The sequence below is a fragment of the Typopeltis vanoorti genome, chromosome 25 (genome assembly GCF_054136105.1).
Source record: "Typopeltis vanoorti isolate ZY-2024b chromosome 25, IOZ_Tvanoo_1.0, whole genome shotgun sequence".
Classification (NCBI taxonomy): Eukaryota; Metazoa; Arthropoda; class Arachnida; order Uropygi; family Thelyphonidae; genus Typopeltis; species Typopeltis vanoorti.
The window spans coordinates 22748039-22760754 of NC_143573.1; the positions used below are offsets into that span (position 1 = coordinate 22748039).

The 12716-nt window shown below is 34.7% G+C and overlaps 1 protein-coding gene across 1 annotated transcript in view; it reads right to left on the minus strand.

The window, feature by feature from the left end:
• Positions 1–12716, minus strand: part of LOC150092600 (E3 ubiquitin-protein ligase RNF170-like) — a 140920-nt gene that overhangs the window by 85049 nt on the left and 43155 nt on the right. The gene's annotated exons all lie outside the window — the stretch shown is intronic.

A 12716-nucleotide genomic window follows, 5' to 3' on the forward strand; every position in this document is an offset into this window, starting at 1 on the left:
CAATTGGTGAGAGTGATCATGCGGTAATGATCTGGGAGGTTGCAAAATTTTTGGATTTCTCTCTTAAGTAGGGATATATACGGAACTACAGGTAAGTTAATTATAACAAGATTCGGAGTGAGCTTACAGCTGTTCCATGGCAGAAAATATTGCAGGTGAAAGATGTTAGAAGTGCATGGGATATAATCAGCAGGTATCTAAGGGAGGCAATATCAGAATTTATTCCCATGGTCAAGAAGATAAACACGGTAGGAGCTAGATGGATGAATAGTAGTAGCAGGCTTGATCTCCAAAAAAAGAAATTGTTATGGAGAATTTATAAGGAGAAAGGTGATCAGTACACTCATGAGCAGTACAAAGCTTAGCCAGAAAGGTTACCAGCATAGTAAGAAAAGCTAAATCAGATTATGAGAAGATCCTTGACTTTACCCTTGATCCTATAAAAAGGGGAATCAAGGGTAATTCTAAAGAGTTCTTCCACTATGCAGCAAGTAAAAGGAAGAATAACTTTGGAAGGATAACCTTAGTGGGTGCTGATGGCATTGAGGTGACCAAATCTGATGTAATAGTAGTGTTACTGAGTGACCACTTTTCAAAAGTCTATCACCCAAGTGAGGATATCTCTGTACCTGTAGCAATAACTGATGTGAGAATTGAAGTTAATGAATGAGAAGTACTTAGCATATTGCAGAATTTAAATGCAAACACTGCTGTAGATTTAGATGGAATATCAGCTTGTGTGTTACGTGAATGTGCAATAGAATCGTCAACGGCTCTTACTCGGTTATTTAACTTAAGTTTGAACTCTGGTATAGTCCCTAGGGAGTGGAAGGAAGGCAAAATAGTTACTTTGCATAAAGGTGGCTCTAAGACTGCGTACTAAATTACAGACCAATCACCATCTCGGGAATTGTGGTTAAAGTATTGGAAAAGTTGGTTAAGGAGAGAATTCAAGAATGGGTGGATCAGAATATGTTACTCTATAGGGGCCAACATGGTTTTTTGTTAAAGGTCAGTCCTGCCTTAGCAATTTATTAACTTTTTATAATAGAGTGACATCTAAGTTGGACAAGGGGAAATGGCTACACAGCGATACTTCTGTTTTGTTAAGGCTTTTGACAGGATATTCCATGGAATACTGTTGTACAAATTAGAACAAATGGGGATGAATACTAAACTGGTGATACAGATAAGAGAATGGCTCATGGAGAGATACCAGAAAGTTGTGTATAGAGGAGCAGTCCAGGATGAAGCAGTTGACCAGTGGTGTGCCTCAGGGTTCTGTGCTTGGGCCGTTATTGTTTAATTTGTACATAAATGATATAGGAAATGGCTTGAAGGGAGATATTCAGTTGTTTGCTGATGATGCAAAGTTGGGTAGCACAATAAAAAATCAAGCTGATGTTGAGAGTTTTGTAGGATGAAATAAGCTGGCAAAATGGGGAAAAGATAATGGATGTCAGTTCAATGTGGAAAAGTGTAAAGTCATGCATTTTGGGATTAAAAGATTACCAACTGTATACCACATTGATGGAACGGTACTCCAAGAGATTGATGAGGCTAGGGACTTGAATGTGTTGGTGGATAGGGAGTTGAAATTCAGAGGGCACATTGCTAAGGTGTCCAAGATAGCACATAGGATTACTTGGTTATTGAAGAGAACAATAACATCCAGAGATAAAGAGGTTATTATTATTCCTCTTTATAAGGCATTGATACTTCCACATCTGGATTACTGTGCTCAAGTCTGATCGCATGGATTCCTTGGAGATGAGGAAGTGGTGGAAAGGGTTCAGAGGAGAGTGACTAAGTTGGTGAGTGGTGTGAAAAATGTTCCCTACATTGATATTGAGAGTTTGTGGATTACAGAGGTTAGTTGATAGATGGAGAAGAGGGGATATGATAGAAACATTTAAATTACTAAAAGTTTTTTTTATAAGATTGATGCAGGGGAAATATTTGCTGTATGATAGTGATGGAAAAACAAGAAGTCATCTCTGGAAATTAAGGAAGAGTGTGGTTAACAAGGGTGTGTGAACTAGATGTTTTGCTTGGAGAGTGGTGAATGAATGAATGGAATGCATTGCCTGGTGCAGTTGTGAGTGCTTCGTCTATTAATGAATTCAAGAAGAGGTATGATAGATGTTGTTTTGATAGTTTGGGTATCCCACAATGAGTCTTCTGACTCCATGGAGATACCCGTATAATAATAATAATAAATTAGAGGTATTTTCACATTCCTTTAGTTTATTTAATTTTCTAAGTTAACTGATCTATGATATTCTGCTATTATTTCATCCATATTAGAGTCTTTATGATTATCATTACTCTTATGTTGTACATCATCAGAATTCGTACCCTGGGGTTTCTGGAATTTTTTGCATTAGGTTTTGTTTTACCCAAATATAATTTTCTCCTTTGCTGTGTATTTGAATTATGGGATTTGAAACTATTCCCTTTCCTACTATCTGATTGCGAATTAGTATTAGGATGCACAATTAGTATTAGGAAAACCCCCATCTTTAATATTTTATTCATATTGTCTCCTAACATAATTAAATTTCTACTCCCTAAAAAGTACCTTTTTTAACCTATCAGAGTGTACATTTACAATTTTAATAGGATTTCTGACATCTTGAATCCTTAAATTTGCAGGAGAAAATTGGTCTAGAATTCTATATGGACCTGACGCTATCCTTCCTAATTTCCCAACCCTTTTTATAATAGATTTATCTTCTAATAATACTAAATCTCCCAGTGTAAAAGACTTTTACTTTCTAAAACAATTAATATACTGTCTGGTTTTCTGTAAACTTAATTTACTTATTTCACCTAATAACTTATGAGTAGTGGAAAATTTTCTACTATTGTTTCCAGGTACTCATTTATGTCACTGTATTAGGAATGACAAACAAGTTCATTAGGAAAGACTGGGTCAAAACCACATAAAGCAAAAGATGGTTTTTCTTTGATAGCAGAATGAAAAGCAGATCTGCATGCAAATGATGCTTGAGAAAGATACGTGTCCCAATCATTTATTTTATTGTTTGCCAGATCGGAAAATATTTGCTTTATATTTTTATTCAACCTTTCACACATACCATTACACTGTGGATGGTAAGGTGTAGCAAAAATCTTAACACTGAGTAATTTACATAATTGTAACAACTGTTCAGATGTAAAATTTGCTCCTTGATCTGAAATAAGGTCTGAGGAGTTCCATATCTACAAATAATCATATCCAAGAACTTTCTTGCAATAGTCTTTGCAGTTTGATCCTTCATTGAGACTGCTTCAGGAAATCTAGTTAGCAAATCAATAACTACTAGATTATACTTACTGCCTTTTCTAGTAGTTGGCAATGGACCTACTGCAAAACTTTTAATGCTTATTCCTAGATCTTAAATAATAATAAGGTTCCTGCTGGTCAATATTTACAATCGTTGAATGGGTACTAGTTTCAGAATCATCAATAGCAACAGCCTGAAAAGGTCTTGTTGAGATCTGAAATGGTTGTAGTGGAGCTCTTCCTCTGAAAGGGGATCTTAATTGTCACTCTTCATACCATTCCAAATGTAATGATCCTTTATTCTTTCCCAAGTTCTAGAAAATCCTTGATGTCCTGCCAAATCAGAATCATGGAAAGTGTACATAATCCAAGGAATCATTTGAGTTGGTGCCAATATTTTCACTTTCAACCTTCCTTCTTCCATTTGTCTAGATAGGCGTAATCCATCTTTATCTAAATATAAGTTTTACAGGTTTAAAAATGTATCCAACTGAGTTTCACTTCACAATAATGCTTTATAAATAGTTTGAGTATGAGATCATCTTTCTGAGCTTGAACAATCCCATCCTTTTCCCAGATTTGTAAAGTAGGTTCCTTATTCATACTATGAATAACATGAATTTTGAACTTTTCTTCATCTTGATTCAAATGGTTATCCCTAGGTGATTCATCATCATCAGATCCCAGAGATCTAACTAGATAGGTAGTCAGCTATTATATTTCTTTTTCCTGGAATATAAGCCACATCAATATTATATTCCTGCAGTTCCAGTGCCCACCTAATTATATATTCATTTTTATCCTTCATAGTACTTAAGAATGACAGAGGCTGGTGATCAGATCTTATTTTAATAAGTCCTAACAACAAGTATTTAAATTTTCTCAACGAAAAAATTACTGCTAGTGCTTCCTTTTCTAACGTCGAATAGTTCAATTCTGGACTTGATAATTTCCTACTAATAAAAGCTACTGGCTTAAAATCTTCTTTTTTCTGTTCTAATAGAGCAGCAGCAATTCAGTCAACTGAAGCATCAGCATAAAGATAAAAGATTTCACTAAATTTAGGATAAATGAGAACTACAGCTTTGGGTTAATGCCAGTTTTAGGTTGTCAAATGCTTCTTAACAACCTAAAACTGGCTTGACCCCAACTGAATCTAACACCTTTCTTTGTCCAGTACATTATAGATTTCAACAGCAGTGAACCATCAGGAATAAATTTTCTATAGAAATTTAACATACCGATAAATCTACGAACTTGCCTAACTGTTTTTGGAAGTTTGGCTGATAATATGCCTTCTACATTTGACTGAGTTGGCATAATTCCTTTGTTGCTGATTTTATGACTTAAATACTCAACTTTTTTTAAAGAAAAATTGGCATTTAGAGAACTTTAGATTTGCTTCATCTAATCTCTTTAAAACATTCCACAGGATTTTACAATGGCTATCTAGATCTTTTGATTAAATTAGAAGATCATCCTGAAAACAGATGACTCCATTTCCCAATATATCTGATAACACAGAATTTATTAAAGACTGGAATGACATGCCAGAATTTCTTGCACCTTCTGGTAATCTATATAGCTGATATTTCTGAAATTTAGTAGTAAATGCAAAGTATTTTTTGTCTTTCCAAACAGATCAGTAATTTCTCAATTTTACACAGAGGGAAATCAATAGGCTTTGTAACCTTATTGATGGCTCTCAAGTCTAAGACAAACCTTATACTTCCATTTGGTTTTTCAATTAAGATGGATGGGCTATTTCATTGAGAATTTGATTTCTAAATTATTCCTGTCCTTTCATATTCCTGTAGCAGTTTCTGAAAATGCTCCATATATTTCAATGGAGTCTGATATTACCTAATGTAAATAGGAGATTGAGTACAAATCTGCACTGAATGTTCTGCTTCTATTTCCTCAATGTTTTCCCTCTCATCTTTCTTTAGTCTCAATATTAAACATTTGATCATTATCATCAGTGTTTTTAAAAACTTCCGGAAACTGCTCTCATTTTCTTTTGTTACCTGATGTCCTGTCCAAACAGTTTTCTAGTCCACACAAGAACATTGTACTCAACAAAATTTGTTTCAGAAAATCAATTCCAAATATTACTTGTACATTTGGATTAGAAGATTCAGGAAGCATAGATGACAGGAATTATTAATGGATGACAAATTATCAAAGACAAGTAGAGAGATAATGGAAATTCGAGAATGACAACATGGAGAATTTTATTCTTAGAAAGTTTTTAACTTTTACATGACAGTCAGGGAATGAATGATTTTAATATTTTTGGATAAGAAAATCTCTGAAGTTTAGATTTATTTTAGAAGGCCTTAGATCCAGTTCTTTTAGTAGTTATGCAATTTTATTTAAAGTATATATATTGTATTTATATTGTATTAGTTTTATTAAATGTGTATATTTTTGTAATTTGGTCTCGAGTCAGTGATTTTCTGGATTCTAAAAGAAATAGTTAAAAGTCATTGCACCAATCTGAAGTGAACCTTTGTGTACTCAGAGTATAAAAACAATCATTTTACAAAAACAGTAAAGGATAAAAAATAACAAATGGCACAGTCGACTGGCAGGATTGGTTGTGACTTAACTTTATTTTAGACTCCAGAAAACTTAATTGTGACTCAAGTAAAATGGATATGGGAGATAGTAATTCTAATAGTGAAGTTCCTTCAATTAAAGATGAGGAGTTTTTTTAAGTTAATTAATCCAACCTTTGTAATACCTTCATTCTCAGGTGATAGTCAAGAAACCATAGAAACATTTTTTAGATATGCAGAAAAAATTAGAGATTTAGGAAAATGGTCAGATTTTCATTTGTTGATTATACTTCGTAATAAATTATTGGGAAAAGCCAAAATGTTCTTAAATAGATCCCCTTTATTGAGAGACACTGACAGTTATGCAACATTTAAAAGTTTGCTAATATATGAATTTTCAAGTGTGGGAGAATTAGGGCCTTCCATATTCCCTATTACCTTAAATTACCACAGATTTTTGGGCATTTGCTCATAAATTTAGTGTTTCATATGAAGAGAGATCCTCATTAGAATGGTTACTGTTTACTCAGTTCAGGCATGGCCTTAAAAGATAATATGAAAGAAACAACATCCAAAAACAGGTTAAAATTCTTGAACAATGTTTTCAACATGTTAGGGAAAAGGAGGAGAAACATTCCACAAACAATACTGGGCATATAGCAAGTGCCGATGTACATGTTATAAAAATAAAACTATTAATATATTAACATAGAGAAATAATTGTAAAAAAGATTCATAATTGTAAATTATGATTATTTTTACAACCGGAAGAAAATAACTGATTGAATTTATTTTGCTGGATTTACGACCAGCATTTTCAAAGCAAATAAAAATGCAAAAGCACAGTACTTATATGAGGGTGGTCTGAAAAGTTCTTGGCCTCGATCATAGATGGCAATACTACCGGCAAGATTATTTCTTTCTAAGTTGGTGCATCTGTCATAAGCATCCATGTGAAATTGCAAGTCATATTATCAAGCAGTTTGTTTTATACAGCTGTCTGAAGCAAAAGTGTTGTCTGTATCCCTTGAAATGGATAAAATTGAGTATTGTTGGTCATAAAATTCTTTGTAAAAGAAGGTTTCATGCCAAAAGAAATTCATAAAAGTTTATGGGCACTCTATTCCTTCATTTTCAACAATTAAGAAATGGGCTGCCAATTTTAAACGTGGACGTACCAGCCGTCAAGATGATCCACGTGAAGGATGTTCAAAAAGTGTAACAACACCAGAAATCATTAATCAAGTGCACAGTAAGGTATTGGATGACCGGCAAGTCAAAGTGCATGAAATTGCTGAGACTATAGGCATTTCAAAAGAACGTGTAGGATATATTCTGCATGAAAAATTGCATATGAAAAAGCTTTGTGCAAGATGGGTGCCACACTTACTCACAGCAGATCAAAAAAGCACTCACATGAAAATCTCTGAACAGTGCTTGGAGCATTTTAACAAGAATAAAAATGATTTTGTGCGTTGATTTATTACTATGGATGGGACTTGGATTCGCCATTACACACCAGAATCCAAACAGCAGTCAAAACAGTGGACAGAAGCCAGTTGTTCAGTGCCAAAAAAGACAAAGTCGGTTCCATCAGCAGGAAAGATCATGGCATCAGTGTTTTGGGATGCTAAAAGGCATTTTGTTTAGTAATTATCTTGAAAAGGGTAAAACAATAACTGGGGATTATTATTCTGATCTTTTAACCAGACTAGACAAAAAAATTCGTGAGAAAAGATCCAGTTTGCAGAAGGAAAAAATCATCTTTCATCAGGACAATGCACATGCCCACAAAAGTGTTTTGGCAATGGGAAAATTAAGGGATCTGCACTATGAATTGTTGGAACATCCACCCTATTCCCCAGAATTGGCTCCCTCTGACTTCTATTGCTTCCCAAAACTAAAACTCTTCCTCACTTGTCAGCATTTTTTCTTCGAATCAAGAGGTGATTGCAGCTGTAGAGGGGTATTTTGCAGATCTTGCTGAGAACAACTAAAGGGAGAGGATAATGGTGCTGGAATAAATGTATCAGTCTTAAGGGAGATTATGGTGAAAAATAAAAATAATTTTAAAATTATAACTTTGTTTTTTCATTGTTGGGCTGAGAACTTTTCAGATCACCCTCTTAGTTATAGAAACAATTCAAAATTTAATTCAAAAGGTAGTAATGTCCTAACAACATGCCTTTTGGGGGCAAATAAAATAAAGTTAATTCATGAAGTTAATCTAAACTTTGGGGTGTAAGGTATGGATAGTAGGTGTAGCACCCCTGCCTGCATAGCAGTTGCATCAAAATATTTGGTGGCTGGGTGGAATTGGTCCCTACTGCTCATGCAACTCTCACTTATGACTCCAAGTAGCTGGTAGAGTGCACCAGTGGCCATACTCTGGGACAATGCCTCAACTGGCATGCAAAACTAAGTGAGGGTATCAGCATTTTATGCTGTAGTGAAGGAGAGTGTCTCCTCCTTGTTGCACTTGAAGACTGGAATGGCAGAGTTAGCAGATGACCAAAATTTAATTTGACAATGGTAATGAAGGCATGACAGCAAACTATGTGACATAGTCTGGGCACACACTGAGACAAAACAGAGATGTGGCCAGTCACCGTGGAAGAGACAGGAACCTCACACGTAACATTCTCTGTTCAATAGAGACCAACTTTGTCTATTGAACAGAGCACAGAGACAAAACTGTCTCTATTGCACAGAGACAAAGTTGTCTCTGTGCAATAGAGACAAAGTTGGACCGTCTGCACATTTTGTCTCTTGGAAACATTACAGGGAAGAAGAGAAAGAAACTGGGGAACGTAAGACAGATACTATGAAAATAGACGAAGATACCTTAAACCCTCCAGGGAGGATATCTCCTGATTCTTCATATCTGAAAACCAAGAATCTTCTCTTAAGGTTTGCAACTTGGAATGTAAGGTCCATATATGAAGCTGAGAAGTTAGATAACCTTATACAAGAACTTGAAGCAATGAAAATTGACATTGCTGGTATCAGTGAAGTCAAATGGACTAATAGTGGAATAATAAACAGGAAGAGCCATTCAATTATATACTCATGTGGAGACAGTCATAGGAATGGAGTAACATTAGTACTAAAAAATAAGTTTGTGCAATCCTTACTTGGATTTTGGCCCATAAGTGACAGGATAATTGCATTAAAAATTGCAGCTCAACCTTTTAATATTTTTATTGTTTAAATATATTTCACCTACTTCTGATTACCCTGATGAAGATATAGAATGTTTCTATGATTCAAAATGCACTTAACAATGCTAAATCAGATGATATAACTATCATTATGGGAGATCTAAATGCTAAAGTAGGCTCAAAAAAGATCTCTTCCTGCATGGAAAACCAGGGACTAGGACATAGAAATCCAAGAGGAGAAAGATTAATACAGTCCTGTGAAGAAAACAATCTGGTAATAACAAATACTTTATTTAGCCAACCTCCTAGAAGACTTTACACATGGAAAAGTCTCGGAGACAGCTGTAGGAACCAGATTGACTATATAATGATTAAAAAAAAGATTCTGGAATAACATCTAACAAGACAAAACATACCCAGGGGCTGATATTGGATCAGACCACAACCCTGTGGTCATTAAAGCAACAATAAAATTAAAGAAAAACAATGAAACCTATAAAGATAGTAAAATACGATCTTGGCTCCCTTAAAAATGAAGAAATACAAGATAAATTTTTAAAGGAACTGGCACAATCCACTGATGTTAATGTTCCTCATTCCACCAAGTATCCTTACCCAAAAGATGAGATTGAAGTAGATGGCAGAAATTTAAAGAGGGCATAAAAAAGGCAGTAAAACAAACAATTCTCAAATTTGATAAACCCTGGACAAGATACTGAAAATGATGGAGGAAAGAAAGAAACACAAAAATTGTCCTGAATACAAGAACTTAAACAAGAAGATCAGGAAAGAATGTAGGATTGCAAAAGAACTATGGCTCAAAAACAAATGCAAAGAAATTGAACTTTTGGACAAAAAAGCACAAAACCAGAGAACTTCATGAAAAAGTCAGGGAGCTAACTAGCAAATCTTGCAAGAGGGTAGGCTCTCATTGCATTGAAGATATCAGGAAACATCCTAATGGAGAAAGACAAAATAAGGGATAGATGGGTAGAGTATTCAAAGGAACTCTACAATCATGATAGAATAGATAAACCGATGTAAGAAGATTTGGAGGGGCCTACTATTCTTACCTGGGGAAGGAACAAATGCCATTAGGAAACTGAAACTAGGAAAAGCTCCAGGAATGGATGGAATTATGGCAGAATATCTAAAGGCTTTAAATGATAAGGCAATAAGATCACTGACTGATATGTGTAACAAAATATACGAAACTGGACACCTGCCAAAAGATTTTAAGCACTCAACATTCCTACCAATACCTAAAAAAATCGAAGCCAATCAAATGTGAAGAGTACAGAACAATCAGTCTGATCAGTCAGATAGCAAAAGTTATGTTATATATCATCCTAGAAAGAAATAAATATAAAATCAAATTGGAAATTAATGAATTAGATTAACACCAGATTAACACAATCTGGTTTTCAGGAAAATAAACTAGAGAAGGACTCTTCAACATTAGAACTATTATAGAAAGATACCTAGAGAAGCAGAAAGAAGTCTAGTTATATTTTATTGACTACTTTAACAATATACAACATAAACAACTAATCAAATGTATCAGAAAATTAGGAGCAAATTGCCTCAATAAAAATATCAGGAGAAACCTCTGAGGAATTCCCAGTAAAGAAGGGTGTCAGACAAGGCTATATTCTTTCCCCTATATTGTTTAACCTCTATACTGACAATATCTTCCAGCAATTAGAAGAATTTAAAGGAGTCAGCATAGGAGGCAGGAATATAAACAACTTAAGATATGCAGACTATACAGTGCTGTTAGCTGAAAATAAAAAAGATATTCAAAACCTACTAGAAGAGATACTGGAACTAAGTGAAAAATATGGACTTAATTTCAACTTCAAAACAAAAACTATGCTGGTAACAAGAGAAAAAGGAAAAATACCCAATATAAATATTAAGATAAGAGGAAATACTTTAAATCAGTGTTTCTCAACGTGGGGAGTATGCCACAGGGGGGGGGGGGATAAGAAAACGATGTTGCATTCGTCACCTCATCACTGATATACTCAAAACACTCACTATTGTCGGCGAGGGGGGGGGGACATCAAAATCTTTGAGGCTTGATCCAAAAAACATTGGGAAATACTGCTTTAGAGATTAAGTAGAGAGTTATATATATTTGGGTCAACTAATTACAGAGAATGGAAAGTGAGATAAGGAAATATTAAGAAGAATAGAAATTGCTAGATCAACCTTCATTAGCATGAAAAACAATCTGACCTCAAGGGAAATTCACACAAAAACAAGAATCAGGCTGTCCAAATGCTACGTATGGTCAACACTGCTATATGAAGCAGAAACTTGGACAATGTCAAAATATTGTGAAAATAAACTAAAAGCCTTTGAGATGTGGATCCTCACAAGGATTCATAGAGTCCCATGGACTTCCAAATAAACTAATTTAGAAATATTATAGATGATTGGAGGAAGATAAGACTCTGTTGAAAAACCACCTAACCTTAGTCACATGCTAAGGCATGAATCCCTACAAAAAAAGAAAAAAAAAAAAAAAGAAGAGGAAGACAAGAACAGATTGGATGGGAAATATTAAGGACTGAACCTTTTTTGTCCTTATGTCCTTTTTTGTTCTAATTAAATGGCTTCTCAGAAAGGACTACACAACATCTGTTCGAGTGCTACAAACCTAACCCAAACAACAAGGAATCAATACGTCAAGTTCCATTCCCATACATCTCCAGCATTTCAGAACCAATTTCAAGAATTCGGAAGATAAATGATTTAATAGCGATTTTTATTCCTATTAATAAACTCTCAATGTATTTCCCCTCTTCTAAATATAAATGCTCTCCTATGTCTTTTCCAGGTGTGTACTAAGTTCCATGTGACTGTCAACTTTCCTATATCGGATAAGCTGGATGCTCAATAGAAAAAAATACAAACAAAATACAAAAAATAACATCAATCGTATATTTTTAACAAAAAATCCAATAAATCCGGATTAGATTAACATGGAATAGAGACAGACCACAACATTCTTTGATCTGAAATACACACACATCATTAAAGTCCCACCCCCACCAAATGACTACTGAATCAAGAATTGTATATTATAAAGACATAAGGTCTTAAGAAACCAACTAGATACTACACACACGTATCTGATGATCTGTTGAGTATGATATAAGTTATATATATATATATATATATATATATATATATATATATATATATATATATATATATCAGGTGATCCAAAAGTAACAGAAAAAGTAAAAATTCAATAATTCGAAAAGCATAGACAGTAGAACGATGCGGTTTTCACAGAAATGCACAGAAAGACATGGGATTTTTTTTTTAATAACGAAAAATTTTATTACCAGAATAGTTACATTTTCCACCGACAGGTGGTGCTTCAGTTGTGTCAGTAGTTTGTGCAGTGGTGCAGCACAGTTCGCAACGCAGCTAGGATTATAAATGTTCAATGTGATGGCCGTCATTCATGCGAATGGACGTCAGACATGGCACAACACTCTACACAGCATCGAAGAGGGTTTCAGCTGTAATTCCTGTCACATGAGGGCGAATAGCTTCTTTCAACATGGCCAATGACGTCCGCTGACTTCTGTACACCTGTGACTTCAAGTAGCCCCATAACCAAAAGTCACAAGGTCTGGAGATCTTGGTGGCCATTCGTGCGGGAAAGAACAACTGAGGACACGGTCA